At 45.4% G+C, this 16176-nt stretch overlaps 1 protein-coding gene across 1 annotated transcript in view; it reads right to left on the bottom strand.

The window, feature by feature from the left end:
- The window catches only part of SLIT1 (slit guidance ligand 1), an 899254-nt gene that overhangs the window by 204273 nt on the left and 678805 nt on the right, over positions 1–16176 (bottom strand). The window lies entirely within an intron of this gene.

Here is a 16176-nt window from a genome sequence, read left to right as displayed (position 1 = left end):
GTTTCTGAAGAAAGAAACTTACATACAATTAGAAAACAATATAAAATTATATTCACTTAACTTGAATGATTTCGTCTTAAATGACATGACCGCCATTTTGTCAATGCAATCATCTGAATGTACCAGAGAACTTAAGAAAAGGGTTCTCGGTGGAATATAAACTTGCACAAACACGTATTTGAGTTCTCAACACCATGGTTATGCACATGCAAGAAATCGTTCAGCTGGAGCTCCATTTTTCGTTTATTCTGCTACTCCTGAAACATCTCTTTTCAGTAAGAAGCAGTTGTTTGGAACATCACATGTTCATCAAGGAATTGCCTTAGAACAAGGCACTTTCAAAATTCCTAACATCAGCCTTAAAAAAAATGCAAAAACCCTGCCATTTTTTTTGTAAATATTTACTGTCTTCTTTCCTCAACCGTTGTTTTGAGATCATTTGAATGTTTATATGAATTTTCCCCAATAATGAAAACATAATATTTTTCTTTTAAAATATCTGCCTATTTTAGGCTGTTGCAAATTTATTTAAATTTGTAGAGATTGTGTTGCATATTGAAAACAATAAAAAGCACTTTACTCGATATTAACTACATTATAGAAGCTACAACCATCTATGAAAAATATTTACCTTCTTGATGAATAAATACAGCAATCAATAAGTGAAAGTTAGCCCGCCTGAAGAGGATTGTATATGAGTATTGTATATGCAGAATCTTTAGTTATAGTTCATTCGTCGGATATAAAAATGTATTTGGTAATATGCAGATTATGTATCAATTGACAGAACATAAGGCAAATGCACGAACTTCATAATCATACAAATTTCAAAGTAGTTACTGAATCCTTTAATGTCATTGGTCCTGCCTTTACTAAACATACTATTGTGTTCCTATTTGAATCATTTAAAAGATAACCTAATGTGCCTACAGATACAATAAATGCAGAAGAAATTAAAACCAACCAGGTATATGTTAAAAAACCCGAACAGCACACAATACGTCAATTAATGTATTAGACTTTTTAAAAAAAAATCCTCTTGCAATATTGATTCCAGATCTATTTAATACATAAGTCATTGCATTTATCTGGTTCTTAACAACATATCTACAAAAAATAGGCACTATAAAATAATGGGGCATATTATCAAGGGGTTTTATCTCCGCTTTTTTGGCTTTAAAATGTATTTACCTAGAGGACTTAGAACAGACCAATAACAGTGACTTGGCTACGATTTTCTGCAGGATAAGACCTGATCTGGCCATCAAGATCAACAACAGTTAAAGTTAGTGTCTGACAGGATGAGTCATTGCTTAATCTTGAAATAACTTCTATGCAACGAAGTTCAGGAGTTCAAGTTCACCCACCTAGAATGGTGAGATTGTTTGTTTTACTAGAGTAGGTCTGTGTTTTGTGTAAACAGTGGCTTGAATAACGGTGGCAGAAAACATTCATTTGTTCTGTGAGTTGGTGCATGCACTGCCTCAACAGTGATTTCATTAATTACAGCCAGGCTCTTTAACCCTATGCGTCCATATATACAGTAGACGTGATTCACAGGAGAAAAATGAAACCGTAAACACATTTGTACTAGTCCAATCGCTTTAACAAATAGAGGAAAATAGTGACTTTCTTGGAATTCTCAAATAGTATAAAGGGAATTTCTGGAAACTTCTTTCAGTTGTAGTTTTCCAGCAGTACCCACACTTTTAACATTTAAGTATGCAGAATTGCACTAAGCGAACATTCATCAAAAGTGCACTACCACTTGTAACTTATTTTATTCACAGGGACAATATTTTCCCATAGAGAAAGCCCTTCCATCCAGCTTCTTTAAACAGTGGGTGTTCTCTTGCCATTATCAGCCAGGAACCAAAATAGCTCTAGCCCTTGACAGAGGTGAATCTGTGTATGTTCCTAGGGTGGAATACTACTTGAACATTTCTGGTCGTTACACACAATCCTACGAGATTGTGCGTCCTCAAAAACCTTTTCAAGTGGTCCCGCTCAGGAATACCGCAAACTCACCTATAAGTAAGTTTGCAAATGCGAAAAATCCACCACTGGTAGAATATCTTTATTTGAAAATACAGTTTACTCACTGAATTTGCCACTTGTCCTGATTCCCAGAGTCATAACTAGGAGTAACTTTGAACATATGTAATATTGAACATACATACAATTCTGTAAAGTGCACAAAATAGTCTAAATTGATTTTATTTTACACTATAAAGGCCTTGATTCAGTAGCGGCTCCTGGAGGGAGTGCTGAGGGGCGGGGTGGGGGAAGGGCAGGGTGGAGGGTAGTAAACTCCGGCATACGGCCGAACGGAGGTAAGTGCATAAATAAATAAATAAATAAATAAAACAAATTACATTGCGCGTGCTGCATCGCCATTCGTATGCTCCTCACTCACACTCTTCAAAGCACCCATCACTTAGCAGAGTGTTTTGCTTGAGGTTGACTGAGAAATGCCTCGCACCAATCCTACTATCTGCTGTTTGGTGCTTCAAAGAATTGTAGCGCTATTAGTATTCTCAGGAAGTGACTATGGCAATCTATCTCTATGTTGTGCTCCAGGGTATTCGTAAACATGAAAATATGTTTGTCCTGTGTTACTGCACCTTTGAGGTCATTAATTGGCCACTTGGTTTACATCCTCATACTGCATGGTTTATTGTAGCAGAACATTAATCAGGGGTAGCATGAGATAGTGATGTAGCTGTGCATCCATGGTGGTGTCCTGCAGAAGTAGGGGCTGCTGCAAACAACCTGTGGTAGCTCCATCTGTCCACAGCTGTTTATGTAGGCCTTGCCATGTGTACAGGTGTGTGTCAGTTTTATTTTTCAAGCTCGAAAAGTGCATGTACTGTGTTTTTGTTTTTGCATTACTGTGTTGGGCTTTGTTTGGTTGTATTGTTTTATAGCTTTTGTTTCATTCCCCACAGTTTCCGGAATTTTTAGCAACTAAATTTGACTGGAGGTATTTTTACGTGGTATTTTCACTGATATTTAATTACCTCTCCTACTTGCAATTGGAGGTTATGTACTTGGGGCCAGATGTAGGTAATCCTAGATTACCGATTCTTAAATACTGAATCATACCGATTCGGTATTTAAGAACATGCAAATAGGATGTAGGTAATTTTACCTAAAAAATTACCGAATCGTGAAGTTTCGGTAATTACCGAATCGGTATTTACCGATTCGGTAATTGCCATTCATTCCTATGGGCCTGGAGGCCCATAGGAATGAATGTCAATTACCGAATCGGTAAATACCGATTCGGTAATTGGGGGAAACATTGAAGGGTGGCAGGGTGTCACTTTGACACCCTGTTGCACCCCTCAATTGTGCATGGGTACACATGTTGCAGACATACATGCCCTAAGGGCATGTATGTCTGCAACATGGCACTGTTGGAAAAGCAAAAAAAATGCTTTTTCAAAGGTTTTCATTATTTACCACCAACTTCTAGTTGGTGGTAAATAACGAATCCTTAACTGAGGAATGCACTAACTTGAGTGCTTCCTACATCCTGGATTCGGTAATTTACCGAATCGGTATGTTAAGGATTCGGTAAAATACCGAATTCTTAAAAAATGCCACCTACATCTCAAAAACCCAATACCGGTCGGTAACGGCCGAAATTCGGTAATTTCGGCCGTTACGACCGGTATTGGGCCACCTCCATCTGGCCCCAAATGCCTTATTTTTGGCATGTGGTAAATATCACATATGATAAATAGCATAATAATAGCGTACATAGACTAAACATTTGGTATTTAGCAAATGGAGATCTTAAAGAGTTTCGAAAAAAGACAACGATAGAGAAGGTAAAGTTATTTTTTGGCCAAAATGAGATACCTGACAGTTCCACAAAGGGAACCTTTAAAGTTGTAAAAGCGTTTCTCACCCCTGCATCACTAGGATTTCGCCTGCTGAAGGCCTTTTTTCAAGAGAAAGTAGACAAAATGTAACAATCATTTTGTAAAATAGCACCGGTTCCACATGTTGAATTGGTGTCCTGTATGGCTCTCACTGAAGTCTCATGTTCTTTTCTTAGTTTCAATTATATCTCTTTAGAAGAATCAAAATAGAAAGGTCAACAAAGCACAACCCAATTCTAACTGTTATGGGATCTTGTCAGTCTCAAGATTATATAAACAGTCGACCTATATAGTACAAGTAATGCAACAGCAAATTTCCAATTGTTTCAGAACAAAATGACCAAATCGAAGTATTTCGGCGTTTAGTTTTACTTATTCTTTGTTCAAATTCAAGCGTGAGATGCAGCCAACATGTGTTTCGTCTGTACAAGTTGGTACTTTAGACTTTTTCAAGGCTAAAAGTTGGTCAACAGTATCCTGAATGGTTCAGATCGCTGCAAGATAAGGGGTCAGTAGCCACAAAGTATTTATAACTTCAGTAGGTCAGAGGCAGAGGGGCCCCGGCATAAAGTAAAGGACGGGGATAATACTCCAGTGTCCTGTGAAAAGTGATCTACTGAAGTATCCCCTCTAGCGTCATTCCCTAAGTGTTCACGGTATATCTTTAAAAAGCATGAAAAACAATCCGAAGTAATGTGGTCCCAATCTCAGATAAGGGATAAGGAGCGCGACCCGGGGATACAAAGAATGTATAAATGGTCAGTATAAGAACCCTGTCTGACGTCGAATGTCTAACTCCTGGCTGCCTGACCTGAACAAGTAGAGCAGCGGTTCCCAATCTGTGCACCGCCACACCCTGGTGTGCCGTTCAAACTAGCCAGGGGCGCAGTGGTCTATCCAGCAAACAGCAAAGATGCAGGTGTACAAGGGTCTGGGAAGTCGAGCTGAGAAGTCTGCTGTCATTATTGACTTGGTGGAAGCCTTGTGGGAACAAGTAAGTTATGGGCGTCACAGCATTTGTAGAGAATATGAAGACACGGGATTCTGTGTTCTTTTGGTGTGGTAAATTCTGGACCAAGCCATATGAAGATTATTAAAACCTGCTGTTACAGAGAAGAAGCCGTATGTAATATTCCCATCTGTAATTTTTCGCTGATGACGTAGCAGAGTAGAGAATAAAAGCAACATGTTTATGAGTCTCTTTGCACCAACCTTTGTGCAGGGAGCCCAACTTCATTTTGAGCAGGGCCCACCTATGTGGGGATGGAGAGTAAGGGTTTCCCACAACAAATTAGTTCGTGGGAAATGGGTATAGTACATTTTGAAGCAAATATGCAGCAATAACAAATGTCAATTATTTTATGCAATGACTTTTAAAAAAGACCCAGAAGGCAAAGTGTTATTGGCATTAAAACTATCACTGATTTTCATGGGCTTTCTCCTCGCCCCATAAATACACTTTGACTAGGTTAGGCATTTGAATTACATTGTAAACAATTAATGTTCCTTCGGCAGAACGAATCACAATTGTTGCAAATTGCCGTATTTAATTTCTATGCAAAGTTTAAGATCTCCAAAAATCAGTTTATCTTCAGGAAAAAAGTGCAGTGGAGGCAATTAAGTCCACAGCAATGGATCTCAGACCGCAACGTGCAGAAGGAATGTTGTTGTTAAAAGTATGCACTGGGAAGTGTCAACCATTTTCTGGTGACATGGGATCATAATAAGGCAACCCATTATTAGTAGTTCTGATAATGTTGCACTCAAATGGATGAAGGGCAGAGAAGTCCCTTCAGTGATTTGGAACCTATATGGAATCTGGGCGACGGACAGCTTTCTGCAGAAGTAGCTCAAACTACTATGCATAATCGGTCATTATAACTTAATGTCTCGCATACAAAGCATCGCTTTCTTCAAACTTCATTTGTGCTGCTTGAATTACAGCGAATCTCTAGATAGAAGACCCTCATAAAAAGAATGGACTGGCCTAGGGATGACCATGTGGTGTAAATTACTTAATTGTCAAGGGCTTCCTAAAAAACAACTTTGAACCTAGACATGTCTGTATTAAAAGCAGTGCAAAACCAAAAATATGTTTGTTTAGCCTTATGTCAGAGAATAGCTCTCAAAAGACCAGTGCCACATATGAAATCAGCCAGTCTCTATTGTTATGCCAATAACACTGCATTATGGGATATTGTATTTGCTTTATTTGGTTAAATACATGGGCTTGGTAACCAGAGCCTGCAAAAGGGTGTTACCTTAAAAGACACATCTACCAGTTACACATTTGTATTTTACGAAAATATTCAACAGTTTGACAAAAATGAGATTGTGATTTTAGTACAGAATGATATGTGTACACCAGAAAACTGGGAAGGTGTGCCCAGAATACTCAAAGCTGCAAGAGGAGTGCACCGCTGGGAGAGGTCACTGCTACAGTCTTAGCACTCACAGGGCGCTGCTGGGGAAAGGTCATATTACTTGAAAGTGTCTTGTGCTCCAGGCATTCTAAAGCACAAGTAATACCTACCCCTCATTCCAAACTGAATGTTCAGCACCGATCTGAAGCTCAGCCCCACATGGGGCTGTTATTTGCCAAGAAAAATAAGGAATAACTAGTCCAAACCTGAGTCAGCTGCATGAACAGGGACTAATTTAGACCCTAACTTTCATACAACACATTACTTAGATTCACCCTGGACACCAGGATACCCTTCGGGGGACAGTTGCGCTCTATAAGTATGCCTACAATTACAATTACACCAACCTCACTCTCAAGGCCCATACTGCCAAGGAAACAAGGACAGCCTGGTACCATCAGATGGAAGCAATAATGTGCAAAAAAAGAAAAAACTAGACAGCCGAAACAGACCTTTTCTATCAATGCACCCAGGATCTGAAACAACATTCCTGTATCTATCAGGGCCTAACAAAGCCTGTTCAGAAACTAGCTATAAACACACCTCTTTAAAGAGCACTATATCATGGTGTAGTAGCAGTTCACTTCTCCAAGAACCCCGTGTCACTCCAATCAGTTGTTGACACTGCATGCGGCTCTGCAGTGGATAGGATAGGATTACATATATGATTATAATACATTCATGAGCTTCATCCCAATTATTTTAAGGGAGAAAAATGGAAGTACTCCCGAGGCTGGGAATACATCCCCAAAGCTGGCAAAAAAAAGGTAACATAATGGGATGCCGTGGGCAGCGATCAATAGGTCAAGGGAGCCGTGGGTCAAAAAAGTTTGGGAATCACTGAAGTAGAGTGTTTGTCAGGCTGAACAAAGGTCAGACTAACAGACACTCTCCTCATCAGGAGTAAGGTGGGAGGTGTGGCCCCTCAGTCCATACGGAGGTACTGCAGCTGCTAGCCACACTGTGTTGATCTCATTACAGAAAATAAGGACAAAATGAAGACCAAGAAAAACATAAAACGTTTTTAGCCTTTTCTCTCACTCTATCTTTTCCCCATTACCCTTCACAGTGTCTCCTTATGTAGCTGTGATTTTTCTTCGATCTGACAACACTAAATGACAGAAAAGCAGTAACTCATTTCTATATTATGTTACTCAAGCTACCATTTTTTCTGGTCTGGATATTCTAGCCATTGATATGGCACAAGTCATGATAGCCTCATCAACCAGGACACCTCTTAACGTGGGTGCTGGGAAGGGGGGCAGAAAATGCAGCAGCAAGTAGTGGATTTCATGAAAATTTGAAGAAAGACGTTTCCATTACCGTGATATGACGTTACAGCCCAGCATGTCTTCTAAACCCAGAGCCTATAAATGGAAATATGCAAGTCCACACAGAAAAAGAGAAATCAGAATGTAAATTGCAACCCATCTCCTCCCTCAAGCAATATTTTTGTCCATAGAGCCATAACGAGGACTATAAAGGTGTGGACCTGAAGAGAGGCTCGAAGGCTGATGCCCTCTGAAGCCAATATAGGGAAGCTCCATTACATGCCAAACCACTTTAGTTCACATTATATACACACTAATGACAAATAAAGACATTTATCAGTCAGATGCAGAGCAAAGTAAAAATAATATTAAAAAGTTCACTCAAAAATTCCGCTACATGGAAGAATAAGTGCAAATGTTTCTGTCTCTGAATTTACACTCCAAAATTGAACCCAGCGCTTATGTTTGCTTTCTGTAAGCAATGTATTGTGCAATGTTAATCCGCATGAACTAATCCTAAAGATTGAATTTCTCATTGGAAGAAAAATTTAGCTTTTGTCCAAGAAATCTATCATTAATTACAGAAATGCTAGCTTTAGTAGCACATATTGGCATTGCTTGCATATACAGAACAAGAAGCTCAAGAAAAAGCAGAATGACAGGAGTCTTAAGGACGAGGTAGAGGGTAGGGGTTTGTAATACGCTTTGAAGGTAGGTGAGTAAGATAGTAGTGGTAGAATAAAGGACAGAGATAGGTATTGGATGAAAAGAGCTCTTGTGTTTGTCCTCTTTGGGCGACTTCCTATGTGCAGTCCATAGCTTTCATATATATTTTGCATGTAATATGCCAGCGGTGGCGTGGCGTTGCCCTGCGAGCAGTTTAAAAAGGAAACCTAAAATGATAACAACTCACGTTGTTATCATTTTGGTTTTCCTTCCTGCTTAGGTGCTGGATGGGGCAGGTGGGGCTGGGCTGGCCAGAGCTGTGGGAGGAGTGTTTGTACACTGTCCCCATCTGAGTGCCGAACCACGCTGCTCAGACCAATCACGGCGCTGCATTTCAGAGAAGACGTATGAGGAGAGGCGGTAGCTGGTGGCACCCAGGTCAGTCTTTTTATTTTATTCCCCCCCTGCTCCCTCACTCCGCTGCCTCACCACCCCCATTCAGTAGCAACCGCTACGGTACTATCCCCTCTGGTTTGTCACAAATGTAAATGGTACTTTTGGGTGTTTGGACACTTGCATTTGTTTTTCATCTTGTTGGGGTCAGCGTCAAGATGATGGAGGAGTAGGATGCACCGTATGCTTCCTCCACACAGGTCCTGGAATTTCAGGACTCTGAAGCAGGACGACAGGATGGGAAATAGAGTTTCTGGTGCCCAAGAGTCACAGAATTGGTGTATGGTGATGGAAGCACCAAGGGGCACTATCACCTACCTTGTAAAAAGACCTGGCTTCTATTAACAGTCCGTGCTAAGATGTTAGCAGGGTGGCTCTCTGAAGCACCGCTCTAAGGACCTAGGCCAAAGATGTGAGAGTGGGTTGAAAAAGCCTTCTCCTGCAAGCGGTGCAGTTCAGAGTGAGGCCAGCGGGCAGGGGGAGATCCAATTGAGGAGACAGCTGAACCCAGGTGCCCTACAAGATGGCAGAACATAGGTGTGTGGGGGGATGGCAGTCGTCCAATGAGAAGTAAGCCAACCGCCACATGGGGGACTTGTGACTGCTCAGGCTTCCTGCACAGGGTCTCATAATGCATGAGGGTCAGCCCGGGGAGGCAGAGAATTGTGGGCAGCAGGAAAAGAGAATAGAGGGAGACGGGCCCAGTGGGCAGCAGGGTCCAGCGAAAGAGAAGATTTTGAGATGCCCTGGAGTCTTGGGTCGTACTTGATGGAAGTGTATGGCTGATTTTCTGTGAAGGACATGGGCAGTGAAGTACCTTGCATGAGGGTGACAGACGGGCCTGCGCAAGGAGCAAGAACAGTTTGCAACCACCAGAAGAGGGGTGCCTTCTGACGCAATGGGACCAAACATCACCAAGTGCTGAAAAACTGGACCTAGGTTAGGCAGCGGGGTCAACCTGTTTGACGCAATCAACCCGCAGAAGAGGAGAGGCTCTGGTGAGTAGGGGATATGGGGAGAGCAGTGGATGGAATGCAAACAGTACCCCACTAAGGAGGGTAAACAGTAGGAAAGGTGGGACTGGACCATAGTGACTACCACTGATCCCCAAGGGTCATTCTAGAGTCACTACCTACCCAGAGGCATAGGCAGTGGCTTCCAGCGGGGATCACTAGCTATTGGCAAAACCAGGTAACCTCCCTACCCTGACCTTTCCCTTGTTTGAAGTAGTGCAGTGGCTGAAGAGGCTAGGCATATGAAGATCTGGTCTTGAGCAGTGGGTGAGAAAGCAGTGGTTTAATGAAAGCACAGTCTATGACTCTCTCCCCAAATGAGAAGGAGAGGATTCAATAGTGTGGTCCAGACATTGTGCAAGCGCTAAGTGATCAAACCACAAGATGACAATGCCAAAAGCCAAGAAAGATTCATACTCTGAAAACTGCTTCTCTCATCCAGACCACAAAAAGTGACACCTATCTCAAGCAGGACAAGGAGGTGACTGCAGGGCAAATTAAGGCCACTGGCGTGGACATTCTTGTCACACAATCCTTCATGGAAGAGTTGTTTCAGGGCCTAATGAATTTCTGTTCTGAATTTGACCATCACCCTAGAAGCACAAAACTCTCGCCTGGATCTAGCAGACATGGAGGGGGCAGGGTATCGATATTAGAGAATATAGGTGACAACTGGGAAGTAGAGTTGGAATTTTTCAAGCAAGAAATCCTCACCATTAAATATCAAAATATAGACTTGCAAAACTATTTGGAAGACTTGGAAAATAGATCAGCCGTAATAACATCTGAATCAGAGGGGTGCCAATGGAGAGAGAGGCTCCAGACATTGACGCATATGTACAAAGACTGTTCAAATGTATCTTTATTAATGAAGGAGTGCCCTGATCAAACAGAACACATAGATTGGGATTCTGGTCAAGCGGAGGCGCTAGCAGGCAGGCATTCTCAACTGCATTAAAAAATTTGAAAAAAATGAAGTGATTATGATGCATGTTAGGATGAAGAATGCTGTTGTTATTGAAGGCCTAAAAAATCTGTCTGTTCCAGGACCTTTCATAAATCAACTTGAGGAAACATAAATCATTCTGCCTTGTCCCTAGCGTCTTGACAGATAGTCCAATCCACTATAGATGGGGCCATCACTCCTTGTCAAAGGCCAGGGGTATCTGTGTCCTGAATCATCCAGCACACCGGCAGCAGAGGGACACATATGGCGACTCTGGGTCTTCATGTTGGCCCACAGTACAGTGCAGTTGGAGAATAACCAAACTGTCAGTGATCACGAGGGTCAAAGGAGCAAGCTTATCCTGAGCTAACGGATAGGAAGGGATCCACATGCAGAGGTGGCAAAGGACATAGTGGTCTATATAAGTGGCATTAGCGTAGCTGTTAGAAAGGCGACCCCGGGGGAGGCAGAAGATGTCTGACTGACCACCCCTAGGTCCACCTCTCCGTCGAGAAGTAGCCGAGCGTTTACCGAGAGGCCTCCTGAATGAGGGTCCTCTCCTAGGATCGTACAGTAGAGTAATCACAACACTACAGATGGACACCACACAAGAGGTCAAGTTCTTAAGCTTTTATAGATAATAAAAGGTTGCGGGTTCTTGGCAGTATGTACAAACAGATCAAGGGATCTATAAAGTCTCGTAAAAGGGGGTAAGGTAGCGGGACAGTCTTACTCTGGGTGGAGGAAGGGATACCCTACGCACAGCTCTCAATCCTCGAGCTGGGGGGTTCCGAGAGGTCGCGCCGCGGCAGCGCCAGCAGGCTCGTAGATGTCTCAGCAAGTCGGGCCGCGGCAGCGCCAGCAGGCTCTCAGATAGTTCAGCAAGGTAGGCCGCGGCAGCGCCAGCAGGCTCTCGGAAAGTTCAGCAAGGTAAGCCGCGGCAGCGCCAGCAGGCTCTCGGAAAGTTCAGCAAGGTAGGCCGCGGCAGCGCCAGCAGGCTCTCAGATGGTTCAACAAGGTAGGCCGCGGCAGCGCCAGCAGGCTCTCAGATGGTTCAGCAAGGTAGGCCGCGGCAGCGCCAGCAGGCTCTCAGATGGTTCAGCAAGGTAGGCCGCGGCAGCACCAGCAGGCTCTCAGATGGTTCAGCAAGGTAGGCCGCGGCAGCGCCAGCAGGCTCTCAGAAGGTCGTCGGGTTACGGGGAGGATGAGTTCGTCTGGTGTCGGCCGTGACAGCGTCAGCAGGGCTTCCAGTCCAGGATACAACTGAAGACCTAATCCAGGGCTGGCCCAGATATAGGTCTGGAGGTCTTTGAAGTCCGGACCCTCGCGCCTGGGGGTCAGAGGGGCCGGGATGAAGGTGTCCAGACACCCAGCAGGGGGGTGGAGCCAGCGCCCAGGGAGGCCGGAGGGCGATCGATACCAGGCGTCCGGGGACGGCTGGAGGGCCATCGAAACTCCTTTTCCTCCGGGATCTGTCGAGTGGCCACTCGACCACCTGGGTGGATCTTGGTGCCTCGATGTCGGGACTTCGCTGGGGCCTGGGCCGGGGCCGAGGCCACGTGGTTGTGACGGGGTGGCCCAAGATGGAGTCGGGCACAGCCTCGTGCTTAGGTCGTGATGGGCCTACGCGGGGGCAGGCCTGCGGTGGAGGACCGGGGTGGTAGCCGGCCCTGTGGTGTTGGGGCGTGCAGGATCGGGCCGAAGGGGGCGCCCGAGGTCCGGTGGAGGGCGGATATCGTCCTGGGCCCGCCATGCAGGAGGGGTAGGACCACGCCATGAGGCCGGGTCCAACACGAGCGAGTGCCGTCGACTTGGAAAATAAAGTGACCATCTGGAAAGAGGTTGTAAAAGTATCCAGGGCGTGGTGCATCAGTGTATTTTGGACCAGCTTCTCCTGTGTTAGGGGAAGCCTCTGGTTGTCCGTCAGGGGTCGTTCAGGGGAGAACAGAAGTTTTTCCCCAAATAAACTAAGAATTTTCGTCCAAGCCCAGCTGGTTGTGGAAAGAGTTTGAATGTCAGGGGTTGCCAGGAGTATGTAACTCAGGGGCATAAAGGTAGCGTGGTCAATTTCAGGTTTATAGTATGGGATGAGAGCATCTGCATGGTATGAATAGTGAGCGAATTGGCACTGCATGATAAATAGTACCATTGAAAGTGCAGAACACCAAATCACCCATGCAGCGAACATGGTTTGCCTGTCGGAGTGGCAACAGTGGAGTCCAATTGGGGGGTCAAGGAGCATGTTAAAGTCACCACCCAGTATGATGTGGTCAGAATCGTTAAACCCTATCAGGGAATGGAGTGTTTGAAAGAAGTTGGCGTGTCAATATTCAGGCATACATGTTGATCAATAGCACCCTCGGGTGCATATGAGCAGTAGCTACAGAAGTATCTGTGCTGTCTTCATGCAAACGCAAAGGTATGTGAATTACCAGGAGGGAGGTGTGTCTCCTGCAGGAGGGCTATATGTGTGCGGTGTCATGTTAGGTATTGCAGTACTTGCTTTCCCTTGCAAGGATTAATAAGACCTCTAATGTTCCTGGATAGGAATGAGAAGTCCGCTATCGACCTCCCATTGTCACGTGTCCCCACCATCAAAGAGAATACTCAGATTATGACAACTTCAATACATGCAGTGTCCTCTAGTACTGAAAGATATGAACTTACTTAACCAAACATCCAACCAACATTCATCCTAACCCACACCCCTCCCAAACTGGGCAACAAGAAGACCAGCAAATCCCATAATAAGTACCCAAAACAAATAAAACCTTGCAGAGTCTCCAGGGTGGTGTACACCTCTGGGGGTAGCAATGCTGCAGTGGACGGGCCCCCACATGTAGGATGACAGAACGAAGTTGACTGATGTAGAGATGGGGTGAACATCATCACGGATGGGGTGCAATCCTAGCCAGGACAGCCTGAGCAGAAGTGGGGCCTCTCATACAATCTGTAGGTATGTCAACTCTGGGACCAAACTGGAAAAAACAAGCACATCTGGCTCTAATTCTGAGGGAAACACTTGCTGCAGCTTTGAGATCAGGTGGGGAGTGCTCAGGTGTGTTGCGTCTTATAGGAGAACGTTCCTTGGCATATTGTTTACAGAAGGTCATGGCCTCTGCCGGAGTATTGAAAAGACGTGTCTTACCATTGACATCCACCTGAAGGCGGGCGGGGCAGAGCATGCCATAGTGCAATCCCAGTTTTTGCAAGTCTGATTTTGTCTCTGTAAATTTGCGGCGTGCCTCCTGAACCCCCAGTGTGAAATCTGGGAAAAGGGAGATCACAGATCCCTGGTATTGAAGTGGGCCCTATTCGCATGCCCGTTGCAGGGCCGCTTCAAGGTCTCGGAAGTTTGGAAGCCTGGCTATTATCGGCTGAGGTGGTGTACCAGGAGATTGACGAGGGCCAAGGCATCTGTGGGCCCTTTCAACAAAAAAGGTGGGTGTAAAGTTCTGGCAGTCAAAAAGTTCAGAGTAGGCATTCTACAAACAGATCTAAGAGTTAAGTATCAGTGGATTTCGCCGCCCCCACTCTGCGGACATTATTGCGTCGTTTGCATGCCTCCAAATCTTCATTCTTGATGTCCACAGTTTTTAGGCGCAGCACAAGTTTCTCCAGCCTCTTGGCCATCATGGTGGACCCATCCTCTAGGCCTGAAATGCGCTTCTCTGCGCTTTCCATTTGAGAGTTCTGGTGATCCAGGCCCTCCCCATACGATCAAGGCAGCCATTGAGGTTGTTGAATCAGGCATCGATGGTGCAGAAACTGGCCTGGAGCTCCATCATGATGGTAACTGCACCTGACAGCTGTCCGGCGCCATGACCCACAGCCACGGCCACCTCCATATCTTATACTGGTGTGTACATGGTTTTAGACTTTTCAAACAGTAATTTGCACTGTTTGGGGTCTCCATGCTCCATGTCTGTGGGACGCCCGCTGAAGGGGAGCCTGATGCCACATGTGCAGGCGAGCTCAGGTGGGGGTGCCAATGTGGCTCGAAAGGGATCACTTGGTGGGTCATGTGCCCAAGTTGACCTGTGCAGCAGGTGGTCCAGGGGTGGCAGCCACAGAGAAAAAACACTTCAGTCAGGTCGCTGGAAGACAGCTGGGGCCAGTACACCTGTGGACTATCAGGCCCAATAGAGCCCTGTGACAGTCAGGAGCAAGCCAAGAGATGCCAGTACAGCCCCAGCAGTGATGTCAGGCTGACACGTCACCAGAGTAGGCCCAGGAGCTTTAGTGGTTGAAGTTGCTGTGCAACTGGAGATGCCAATGACAGAGGCCCCGGCGCAGAACATGCTAATCAATTGAGAGGCGCAGCTGAAAATGAGCATGAAAGGCATATGAGATGGGCCGCAGGCCAATGCACCGGGGTCGCCTCCGCCAGGCACGCAGCAGATGTTGAATTGTGTAACCAGTATCTTCAGCTAGGCAGGGAAGTGGGGAGCAGGCTGCATGTCCAGGCCGCTTGGCAGCACTCACAGCCCCTATAGCACCTTCAGGTTCACTACGGGGGGTGGTGGGTCCCCAAAATGGCAGTGCAAGCTCACTGTGCCCAGCACACATGGGATACTGCGCATCCCAGGCAGCCCGGTGAGGCCCGCTAGCCTTGTACCTCAGGTTCACCCACTGCCTAGGGCCTCCGAGGTGTAGCCAGGTCACAGGGAGCAGAGTTCAAGCGAGCGTCGACTTGGCACCCAGCGGCATCAGGCCCACCGCCTACCGTTCTACTGATGTTGGAGACCTACGAGGCATGGCAGGGCCGCCAGGGGCCAGATGAGGTCAGGTGCTGCAGAGGGGTCCTGGCACCCAAATATCACTGCACATCTGACCAGCAGTGTTGGGGAATCGATGAAGGGCACCTCAGTTCGTCAGGGATCAGGTTTGAGGCCCATCTCTACAGAAGAAACCAAGACACAAGATATGATTTCCGCACTAGCTTTCCAGGACCTCTATGCCCAGCTGTATCCAGCATAGCATATGCAAACAGACACTATATAAGCCTACCGGCACAATTCCAGGATTGCGACATTCCCATGGAAAACTTTGATGAGCCAACAACAATTGACAAGTTCATATCCAGTATATCCTTCCTGAAGACGGACAAGGCTGCTATGCCAGATTGCTTCTCTTCAGTCTTTTACAGGCTTTTTTGGCAGGAGCTTGTGCCCATTTTGACTAGAATTTATCACAGATTTACTGAGACAGGCACTCTCACACCTTCAATACTACACCTATTCAGGGGAAGGACCCCTCTTTCTGTCCCTATTAGAGACTCATCTCACTGACAAATGTTGAGGCCAAGATCCTTACTGGGACTTTAGCAAAACTCTATATCCTCTCATGCCTGGCTTAGTGGACATGAATCAGTCTGAGTTCCTAATAGGTAGGACCAAAGACTCCTTCATATCATAGAAAAGGTTAATAGAACCGGTGCTGTGTGACACATTCCCTACGCAGGACATCGCATCACAGTTCTGCAGCTCCTCAAAACTGCTGCTGCACAATGCA

This window comes from Lissotriton helveticus, chromosome 5_1 (assembly GCF_964261635.1).
Source record: "Lissotriton helveticus chromosome 5_1, aLisHel1.1, whole genome shotgun sequence".
Lineage (NCBI taxonomy): Eukaryota > Metazoa > Chordata > Amphibia > Caudata > Salamandridae > Lissotriton > Lissotriton helveticus.
This window is presented reverse-complemented; position numbering and strand designations above follow the sequence as displayed.